Source organism: Nelumbo nucifera, chromosome 3, assembly GCF_055504915.1.
Source record: "Nelumbo nucifera cultivar China Antique chromosome 3, China Antique-T2T, whole genome shotgun sequence".
In the NCBI taxonomy this organism is placed as follows: Eukaryota; Viridiplantae; Streptophyta; class Magnoliopsida; order Proteales; family Nelumbonaceae; genus Nelumbo; species Nelumbo nucifera.
The window spans coordinates 6727232-6737634 of NC_142651.1; the positions used below are offsets into that span (position 1 = coordinate 6727232).

The 10403-nt window shown below is 36.7% G+C and overlaps 1 pseudogene across 1 annotated transcript; it reads left to right on the forward strand.

Annotated features, from left to right (window-relative positions):
• Window positions 1-7598: 7598 nt before the first annotated feature.
• Window positions 7599-9633, forward strand: LOC104593033 (cytochrome P450 86B1 pseudogene; annotated as a pseudogene). Its single transcript, XR_016083724.1, has one exon. The product of XR_016083724.1 is annotated as a cytochrome P450 86B1 pseudogene (transcript).
• The last annotated feature ends 770 nt before the right edge of the window (window positions 9634-10403 follow it).

The following is a 10403-nucleotide window of genomic DNA, read 5'->3' on the forward strand; positions in this document are numbered from 1 at the left end:
TCTGAGACTATGATTTGACCGCCTAAGTCAACAGGTCGTTGACCAAATCAACGATTTTTGGCAAAAAAACAATTTTAGAGTGAAATGATCCTACCCTCCTAGGTTTTCTGGTCCATTCCGTTTTTCAAAACCATGGATGGAAGGGCATGACCAACTTAAACTTCATTAATAAAGTTATAAGGAATCAACTATTTCGGGATGTAAATACTTGTATACAAAGCAGTAAGGCTATGCTTTGGTTTAATGGAAAATAAAAGAGAAACAGAAAGTTTAGGAAATAAATGTTAACAAATTTTGTGAAGTTCTCTTCAATTAATTTTTTCTTTCTTTCTTATTTTCTATCCAATCAAACATAGCTAAAGGAAATGAACTCCCAGGATCTCTTACAAACAAAAACTTTGTGCATATAACATCGGGTGATATATTATAAATATCTCTCATACATGTATGTTAAATAATAAATACATAACTAACTAAATGTTCTGAATATACCGAAGGTTGCTTGTACTTGAAGAATGTGTGTAGGATTTTTACTTGTAAGAATCTGGTCGCCTCTAAGATATCTTAATTAAGTTGAAAGAATGGGTACTTCAACAATTAAGTATAGAAGCTTTCACATTTACTAGTGACCTGATTCGACCATTGCTTGTGTTAAATGTGCGAGATCTTCCGCTGGTTGATCATTTACTCCGTAAGTGTGAAATTCTTTTATGGATAAGAGTATTAAGCCTGCATAATAATGAGGAAGACTCACCGTTGTAGTAAAGCCCACGGAGGTTGTTGGATGCCATCGAGAAAACCCGATGGAGTTCAGGTGGCTCCCAAATTTGCCAAAAGCATCACTCATCTGACTAACATCTCCGTATATCTTCAGGATAGGGCAGAGGTTTTTTGTGGGGAGATCTAAAGGTGTCAATGGAATTGGACTCGTCTAGTTCAAAATTAATTTGGATGGATTAGATAGACCAATAATAAGACATATTGGATTAGACTAATTCGATCTAAAATGTTTATTAGATTGGATTGAATGTAGTTCGTTCATAATAAATTTATATTGGATTGGGTTGGATTAAGCCAATATCTGGTCCATTGATAAAAAATAAGAATATAGATGCCAATAGACCGGGTTTGAATTAAAACCAATCTAAATCAAAATGAATTTGAACACATTAGATGGTCCAAACGTTGAATTGGACCAATCCAAAATATTCATTGGATTGCATTGGACCTGTCAATTTATAATAGACTCACATTGGACCGGATCGGGTTGGACCAAATCCAGTCCAATTGACACCCTAGAGAGATCATTGGGCTATATGAACCCTTTTTTGTCATTCATCAATCATATCTATGATTAAATTAATATCTATTAATACTGTTCCCATACAATCGAGATCGGCTTCAGTCAGTGTAAGGCCGGTTCAAATACCCTTACAGCCTTGCATTGAAAATATCTCTGTATTTGTTTATGTACTTTATTTCATGGGGAGATATTTTCAATGCTAAGGTTGGAAGAGACTTTTCAAACGGTGTGAACATGGATTTACACCGACTGAGGCCGACCTTCGTAAGCTTTAGCGGATGCTCTGGAAGGCTGCTTAGGTTTTTTTGATTGGGGTCTAAAACACTGATAATTTTTTTGGATCCAGGGAACTTATTTCAGCTGCTCACATGGTAGCCAAAAAGACTAAAAACAATGATAATTTTTTGGTATTGAGAGAATGCTCCCATATGGCTGGAATGTTTTTAGTCTTTTTTTACCCAAGTTTTAAAGTATCAATATGTATTAATCCGTATCAATAGATATATATCATTTTGGGAGCTCTTTGATACACCCTTACGGAGGATGTATCAGGATTCTAACCGATTCAGGGAGTGGAGGAGCATTAAATCAGTACCCTTGAACCGGTTTTGAAAAAAAATAAAAAGTACTATCGATATTTATATTTATATATATATATATATATATGTGCATGTAACTGTAAATTATTATCTGCCTTATTACTGTAATATTATTTATACTAAGTAAATTATTATCTCGTTATAAACAGTAATTATCAGCTGCCTACACGATAATTGATAAGATGGTTAACTTTTCTTCGCCGTGTCAAACATCACCAGTTACTAAAACTCTATTAATTAATTGCATGATTTAAGGTCCTACTTTTGCAGCAGGTTCCATTGCAAGGGAGGCGTAAATTCATCATCTACCGCTAAAAGGGATTGTACCTAGAGGTGTAAACACGGTACGGCCGGGCGGCCTACACAAAATGCAGGCTGTGTCGCCTTTCCTGGTAAAAAATTTGAGGTTCAGTCCGGTACGGTCTACGGCCCAGGCCTATACGGGTTCATACCATGCCGTGGGCTGGGCTGGTCCGTGGGCTGAGCCTTGGGCTAGGTTGGGCCGTGCATCGGACCCATGAACAAGTCTATTGACAAATGATGGAATAACTAAAACATGAAAAAAAAAACTAAAATGTATATTGATATACATTAGTTTTAAAATAATCAATATAATTTATCTTAATATTAATGAATACATAAATCTTAATAATTAATTCTAACATTTATTGGGAAGTATATACTAAGAAAAAGAGAAACTTTACTTAAAAATAAAAATGCATAAACTTATAACAAGTAAGTGGGCGTGGCTTAGTGATGATTGGTGTACCTTTAGTTCTTAAAGTTTAGTGGCTAGGGTTCGAATCTTTTTATTGCTAATTTGTAGTTTTATACTAACAAAACGAATTTAATGAGAAAGAGGGTTATTAATTAACGAAATTAATGAGAAGAGAATTCCAATTAGGCGCTAAATTTAAAATTATGCATTAATTATAGGAATAATTAACTAATCAATGAGAGAGAAATTTATTTAAAAATAAGAGTAAGTATAAAATTAATGAGAGGTAGTTCGGCCTTAAATATAATTTAATGAAATTAATGAGAGAAGGGGACTTGTATCATGCTATATTTCGGAATCGGCCGATACAGACCGATACATACGACAAGAAATGCTACAAATAATTTCTATGCGTTCCGTGTATTGGACTTGTACCAGAACCAAGGTTCAAAATTTCGTTACGTATGGGCCGATATGTATCGTATCTTTGAGGTTCCAGCACGGGGAACGGTACCAAATCTTTAATACCATTCCTGATGAAGGAAGATTTGGCCCGACCTCGTAACCACTCAACACGTGGCAAAGGCAACAGTTCGGCAAAACAGCTCACCAAGGCGCGAGCTCCGAGAGGAGGAACCAGTGGTCTGAACTCCTCGCAAGGAGCCCGAACTCCTAGTAAGGAGCCTGAGCTCTCCCTTAGGCCCCGAGCCTTACGAACACAAAGGGTAACAACCCGAATTGGCCTGCCCCACGGCAGTTCGGGCCACACTTCTATCTGAATTCAAGACAACCTCGCACACCACTCCAGCACTTCGTCCCCGGAACACCGAACTGAATGAACCGTACCTGACACCGAAGGAGTCCGTATCCAGGGGCGGCGCACCTGACTGACTGACTTGGGATCTGACGCTTGACAGCCGCATTCCAACGGCCACCTGCCACCGCCATCTCCAGTTACAGAGACGGCTCCGACAAGGAGCAGTGGCGGTTTTGTCCCAGCAGAGGTAATGACACCCGAACTGGCAGAAGCACAGAAGTAACATACCCGACCTGATAGAGGCCTCGGAGTGAGTGCGCGAGGTGGTTATAAAAAGGCTCTCTACCCCCCGAGGAAGGTATGTAAACTTTGCGCCATCTGGTTTTGTCTTGCCTTTGAGAGAGTTCTAACTTGAGCTTCGGAGCAATCACACCGGGTTCCCCCCGGAGCTTCCTCATCTTCTCCATTTTAGGTTCCCTGTAGTTCCGTTCAGAGGCAAGGTCGTTGACAGCTAGGACCGGCTGGATTGCGCACCATCAGTTCCTTTTCGCCATTCCGAAAATGTATCGTGTCCGTATCGATAACATTTTGGTGAGTATCGGCCTATTTCCGTGCTGTATTAGTTGCGTATCAGCCGATACATTGCAATTTTACTGTTGCGGAAAACCAACATACCATTCTTGGAGATTGAAAACCTTTAAAAACCCTTTAAAGGTTTTTGTCTTTCTTCCCAAAACCCTTTAAAAACCTTCATATCATTCTTGGAGATTGAAATCTAGCCAAAACCCACCAAAACATCCACAATTTTCAAAAATCCAACAAGTTTTTCAAAATTGTTAAAAAATTAGCGAAAATATGTATGTTTTTTCAATTCTTTTACAATCTCAGCCAATGTTTTGTGTTTTTTAGTTTGGATGCTTAGAAACATCTTTGTGTATGTTGATATGTTATTCTTGTGCAAAAAATCTCATTTATTTTGCTCCTATATGTAAATCTTTGTGAATATTTGAAAATTTTCTAGCATATTAAAAATCTGAAAGAAATGAAAATTTTAGGTTTTCTTTGTGATCTACCTCTAAATATTGATTATGTTGTAGATCTATGGATGATCTATCATGACCATAGATCAATTTACATTTCTTCTAAATAATTGATTTTTTTTTATTTTTTTTTATTTTTAAAATAATATATAATATATAGAAAATTTCTTCAATTTTTTTGTGATCTAACCCTATAGGTTGAGTATGTTGTAGAGCTAAGAATAACATCAATATATTGAAATATCATATGAAAATTTTAATTTGTTTTTTTTTTTTATTTTTAGATTATAAATATTTATTTATTTCTCTAATTTTTTGCTATGATAAAATTCTAATAATAAATATTTACAATAAATATATGGATGATCTATTATGTTCATAAAACCATTCAATTTTTTTGTTACATATTTACTTTTTAAATTTTAGTTTAATTTTTAGAATAAAATATGCAAAATAATTATTGAGATAAAAATAAATAATTATTTAGTTTTTAGAATGAAATATGAAAAATAAATATTTCATCTATTATATCCATAAATTCATTCAAATTTTCTGTTACATATTTACTTTTTTTTTAATCTAATTTAATTTTTAGAATAAAACATAAAATAGTTATTTGAATAAAAATAAATAATTATTTATTTTTTAGAATAAAACATGTAAAATAATTATTAATTTTAGAATAAAAATAATAGATGTCCATGAAGCCATTCAAAAAAATATTTGTTTAATTTTTAGAATAAAACATGCAAAATAATTATTTGAGTAAAAATAAATAATCATTTAAAAAATACAGAAAAATGTTTGATTCAATAATTACAAATTTTATATAATTATTTGATTCAATGATTGTTAATTGTTTAAATGGATTATATAACACTTGGAAAAATGTTTAAAACAATTAAAAATATTTTTTAGTAATATTTAAAAATATTTAAAAAATACAAAATAAAAGGCATTGATATATTTCACATGATAATCTATAATTTGAATGTGAATATAATTGTGGCCTCAAAAATATGAAAACAGTTATTATTTGTTTAATTGGATATTTGTATTAGATAATAATTGAAACAATATTTAAAAAAAATAAAAATTTTCATAGTAACAATTGAAAATTAATTTACTAGTACATTAACACTTAAAATTGGATAATTTATATAATAATTGAACTTTTATGTGATTCATGACTTCATGTAAAGTTTTAACTTTTAAACAACATAATGGGATTCAAATGTTGAATTTGTAAATTATAATAGATTTAAAATTTGAAGTTGGAACTTGGAAGATTGAAACTGAATTAAGTATTTTATTAGATAGTATGTTTTTATTCCCATTTGTTGATTATAATATGTTTTTTTTTTATAAAAATCCATTAAAACACGTGATTTTTATGTATAAATAGCTCATTTAAGTCTTATATTTAGTGATATTGATGTTTATTTATGATTTATTAGAGTATTTTATAGCATTTCTATGTATTTTCATGCGTATTTTAATTTTTCGTCCATATCCATATGTATTCAAGACGTATCGTGATACGTCTCTTAAATTTACCTTTCCGATATGCATAGCATTTCTGATACTTTAAACTTTGACCGAAACCGATACCTTGTCTGCACCTAATTCGCATTCAAGCAGAGTTGAACATCACATATAATAGTAACGGGATGGTTAGACACTTCAGTCATCTCAATCCCCCGTCGTTACAGTTCTGAGCACCGAAGGCAATAGTCGACCCATACACTCTAATTTCCTTTTTTTTCTTGCTGAGTTCGTCTTTCGTATTTGGGTGTGAGCTCCATTTTACATTTTCCTTTATTTCTAACATCACTTTTATTTTTTTTTGGATATTTTAAATTTTAATTTTACTATAAAATGATTAGTTACCGGTTATTAAAGTAAATCCAATAATTGCTGTAAACGTAGCTTTTCATATCGTAGTTGAACCCCAAAAAACGAGATGTCATAGTAGAGCTTCATCGTCCTTCCAAAAGCTTTTCACTTTGGGGTTCCCCTCAATGAGATGCAAAGAGGAAATATCACCTCAGTTTCTTTAAATTTAGGGCGGCTTTAGGTCACCTCAAACCCTAAAATCTCATGATAGAATTTAGCGAGACGTTTCACATCTGTTGTTTGTTGTTTCGCTCTCTATGTGGTGAATAGAAAATGTTTAGGCCCAAGTCCAAGCCCGAACACTGCCCGGGCCATGAACAGGGGCAAAATTGGAATTCTGACAAAATAGGAGGTACATGTGATAAACGGCGTTTCAGTAAATGAGGCGTATTGATGTGAAGCACTTAAGCAGGATTAGGAGTGTAGGACCACCCAACAGAATATGAGAATATATATATATACCCTCATCAACCAAGGTTGGCTTTCATTGGGTGTGGGTTCAAAACCTTTCAATCTTTCTTTCATACGTGCATACATGGGCTTTACAAGAGTCCTGGGATGGGCATTCTGTTAATAAGAAGATTGATCCAACGGTCGACACAGACCGATCAACTTCCAAAGCCCAACCACCCAATAAACCCGTCTCCCATTTCCCGAAACCAAAATTGGTGTGCATAGTAGTACATACATAGGGAATATGTCTTCTTCCCTTCGGTACTTGGTATGTTTTAAATTCATGCAATGCGACCCCATGCACGGCTCGTTCTGGTTGCCCTGCTTTCACCTCTCAGCGTCAGCGCTCGTCCGACTCCGTGTGGCTAAGAATTTTTAGGGTGTGGTAATTAACCGTCATTCTCCCTTTTATTTTTTTTCAACTTTCAAGTCGTCAGTTGGTGGCAATTAATTAACTGGCGCAATCTCTTATACTTCTTTCAAAACCCATGTTCCGGAGTCGCGAGTAAACAGTACTCTTAAATTTATTTAATTACTTGGCGATTAAAAGTGAACATATTTAGTTATACTGGATTCCACTCATAACTTTCTCTCGAATCTCGATTCCTTGTTCTTATTTCACACTTTCACTGTTGGAGGTGGTTGAGACATCGAACAATTAATGGCGGAACGCTCTCTAACAACATGTAATGTAATTGTGTAGGGCCGTAGGTGCCCACTCAGAGTTAATACAACATAAATCAAGTCAATGAAGAAGCTCAAGCTCCAGATTCTCTATTCTCTACTCGATCTAATACTTGCACACGATTACTATAAATTGAGAAATTTGCAGTCCATCATCATCATCATCATCATCATCTACTTACACTCCTTCATTCTTCCAAGTTCCATCCCTAGCTACGGTACCTACCTGCAGAGTAATTAAAGAAGAGAGATGGGATCATCAGGAACAGGAAAGTTTGTTCTGTCTCAGGGTCAGCTAACAACAAAATGGCTGTTTGCTCAAGTAAGGGTTTCTGATGTAGCCGTGGCACTTTTGGGTTTATTCATCTTCACGGCTTTGGCTCGGAGACTCACCAACAAGGGTCCAATGTTATGGCCAGTTCTGGGCATTATTCCCACCTTGTTCTTCCACATCAACCAACTCTATGACTGGGGTACCCAAACTCTGATCAAATGTGGTGGCACGTTTCACTTCAGAGGAATGTGGATGGGCGGTGCGCATGGGATCGTGACCGTTAATCCTTCTAACATCGAGTACATGCTCAAGACAAGGTTTAGGAACTTCCCTAAAGGGAAGTACTACCGCGAGAGGTTCTCTGATTTGCTCGGTGACGGCATCTTTAACGCCGACGATGAACTTTGGAAGGAGCAAAGACGGGCCGCGACGTCGGAGATGCACTCGAGCCGCTTCGTCCAGTACTCTCTCCGAACCATACAGGACTTGGTGCACCAAAAGCTATTGAAATTGTTAAACAAGCTTGCGGTATCCGGCGACAGAGTGGATGTCCAGGACGTGTTTCTCCGATTCACATTCGACAATATCTGCACCGCCGCATTCGGGGTCGACCCGGATTGCTTGGCCATCGACCTTCCCGAGGTCCCTTTTGCAAAAGCTTTCGAGCTTGCCACCGAGTCCACTCTGTTCAGGTTTATAGTCCCTCCTTTCGTATGGAAGTTCATGAAGCTGTTGGGAATAGGCTCGGAGAAGAAACTCAAGGAGGCCGTTCAAATAGTTCACAAGTTCGGGGAGAAGACGGTGACCGGTCGGAGGGTAGAACTCAGCAAGCTCGGCAGCTTAAACGATCGTTCTGATCTATTGTCCAGACTCATCGAAGTCGAAGATCCTGAACAAAAGGGCAAGAAGAAATTCTCGGACAAGTTTCTTGAGGATTTCTGCATAAGTTTTATCCTAGCAGGGCGAGATACAAGCTCAGTGGCACTGACGTGGTTCTTCTGGCTGTTGCACAAACACCCACGAGTCGAAGAACGCATCATCGACGAGATAAAAGAGATCGTCGGGCAAAGGAAGTCCAAGAAGGAGAAAGACGAGGACGTAATTTTCTCCATCGACGAGCTAAAAAAGATGGTGTATCTTCAAGCAGCGCTATCGGAATCGCTCAGGCTGTACCCGTCGGTGCCGATGGACTTCAAGGAGGTTCAAGAAGACGACGTTTTTCCGGATGGAGCCTTTGTGAAGAAGGGTGCTCGGGTGTTCTACCTCATCTACTCGATGGGTCGAATGGAGGACATATGGGGGAAGGACTGCAAGGAGTTTAAGCCGGAAAGGTGGATGAAAAACGGGGAGCTGGTGAGCGAGAACCAGTTCAAGTATGCGGTGTTTAATGCCGGACCCCGACTGTGTGTGGGAAAGAAGTTTGCTTACATGCAGATGAAAATGGTGGCAGCTTCAATCCTGCTCAGGTTCTCGGTTAAGGTGGTTGAAGGCCAGACAATTGTTCCAAAATTAACCACCACGCTTTACATGAAGAATGGGTTGTTGGTTACTTTCGAGCCTAGGCTTCTTCATCTTCTTCCATAGATCCATAACCTTTATTATTTGCTTTATACAAAGCAATATATATATATATATATATATATATATATATATATATATATATATATTTTTAAATGTTAGAAGTTTATAGTAAAGTCATGTAAGTGTAGGTGGTGATTTGGTTTTAACCTGTAAAAAATATATTTGCTTAATTAGTAGGGTTGATTTGAACTGAAATGGCAAATGGGGTAAAAGGCTTTACATGTGTATTTGAAATGTCGGGTTGATTTGTTCAGTCGGATTATGTGGCAACAAATGCTGCCTGTGTATTTGAAATGTCAATAAGCAATTGTGCATTGTATTTTGCGTCAACACATATCTGATCTCTATATGTTTTTTAAATAATTTTATGTATATATAAGCTTATCTCTTGTTTCTTTATTGTAATATGTTGTTTTAGCATTGCATAAAACAACGAAATCAAGGCTTTACATGTATTGCTGATTGCTGTGGACCTTGAATTAGATGAAGTGATCGTTATGCATGGTGGGGCCACAGCTATACAATAAAGGCCCTGGGTCTCTATTTTACCCTGCGCTCTAAAGTGGCAAAATCGAACTCATTGTATCACTCATATACATTCTACGGACCCTTCGCCTCCGGTCCTGGGACTAACACCTCCCTAAACAGCACTTAATTCTTTTATTTTTTGGTAGGTAATTTGAGTTCAGTCCACCTCAACACTTCATAATGCAGTCGTCTACAATTCGGGTAATTAGTGTCAAGCGGGGAACATATTTTTAATTCACCAGGATGCTATAAAGGGGATGAGTAGGGATAAAAACATTTGGAGAATTAATAAATGAAGTCTGAGGTGAAGTGGACCATAAAAAGATTTTCTTCGGAGAAGGTGGAAGATGCAAAAAAAAATGAGGGAAAGAAAAAGATGTACCCTACTCGGTTGAAGGTTGTTGGTTTTAAGCCCAGTAATTAGTCATTGGTTAGGGTTTAGATGAGAGCGGAAGGGGAGAAAAAGGATCGAAGGGTATAGATGGATGTGAACTGGCGTCCAGCTCTGTTTTGCGACCCTAAATGACATTATGAGTGGATGGTCCATTTATAAGGAAGGCCCAAGGGTCC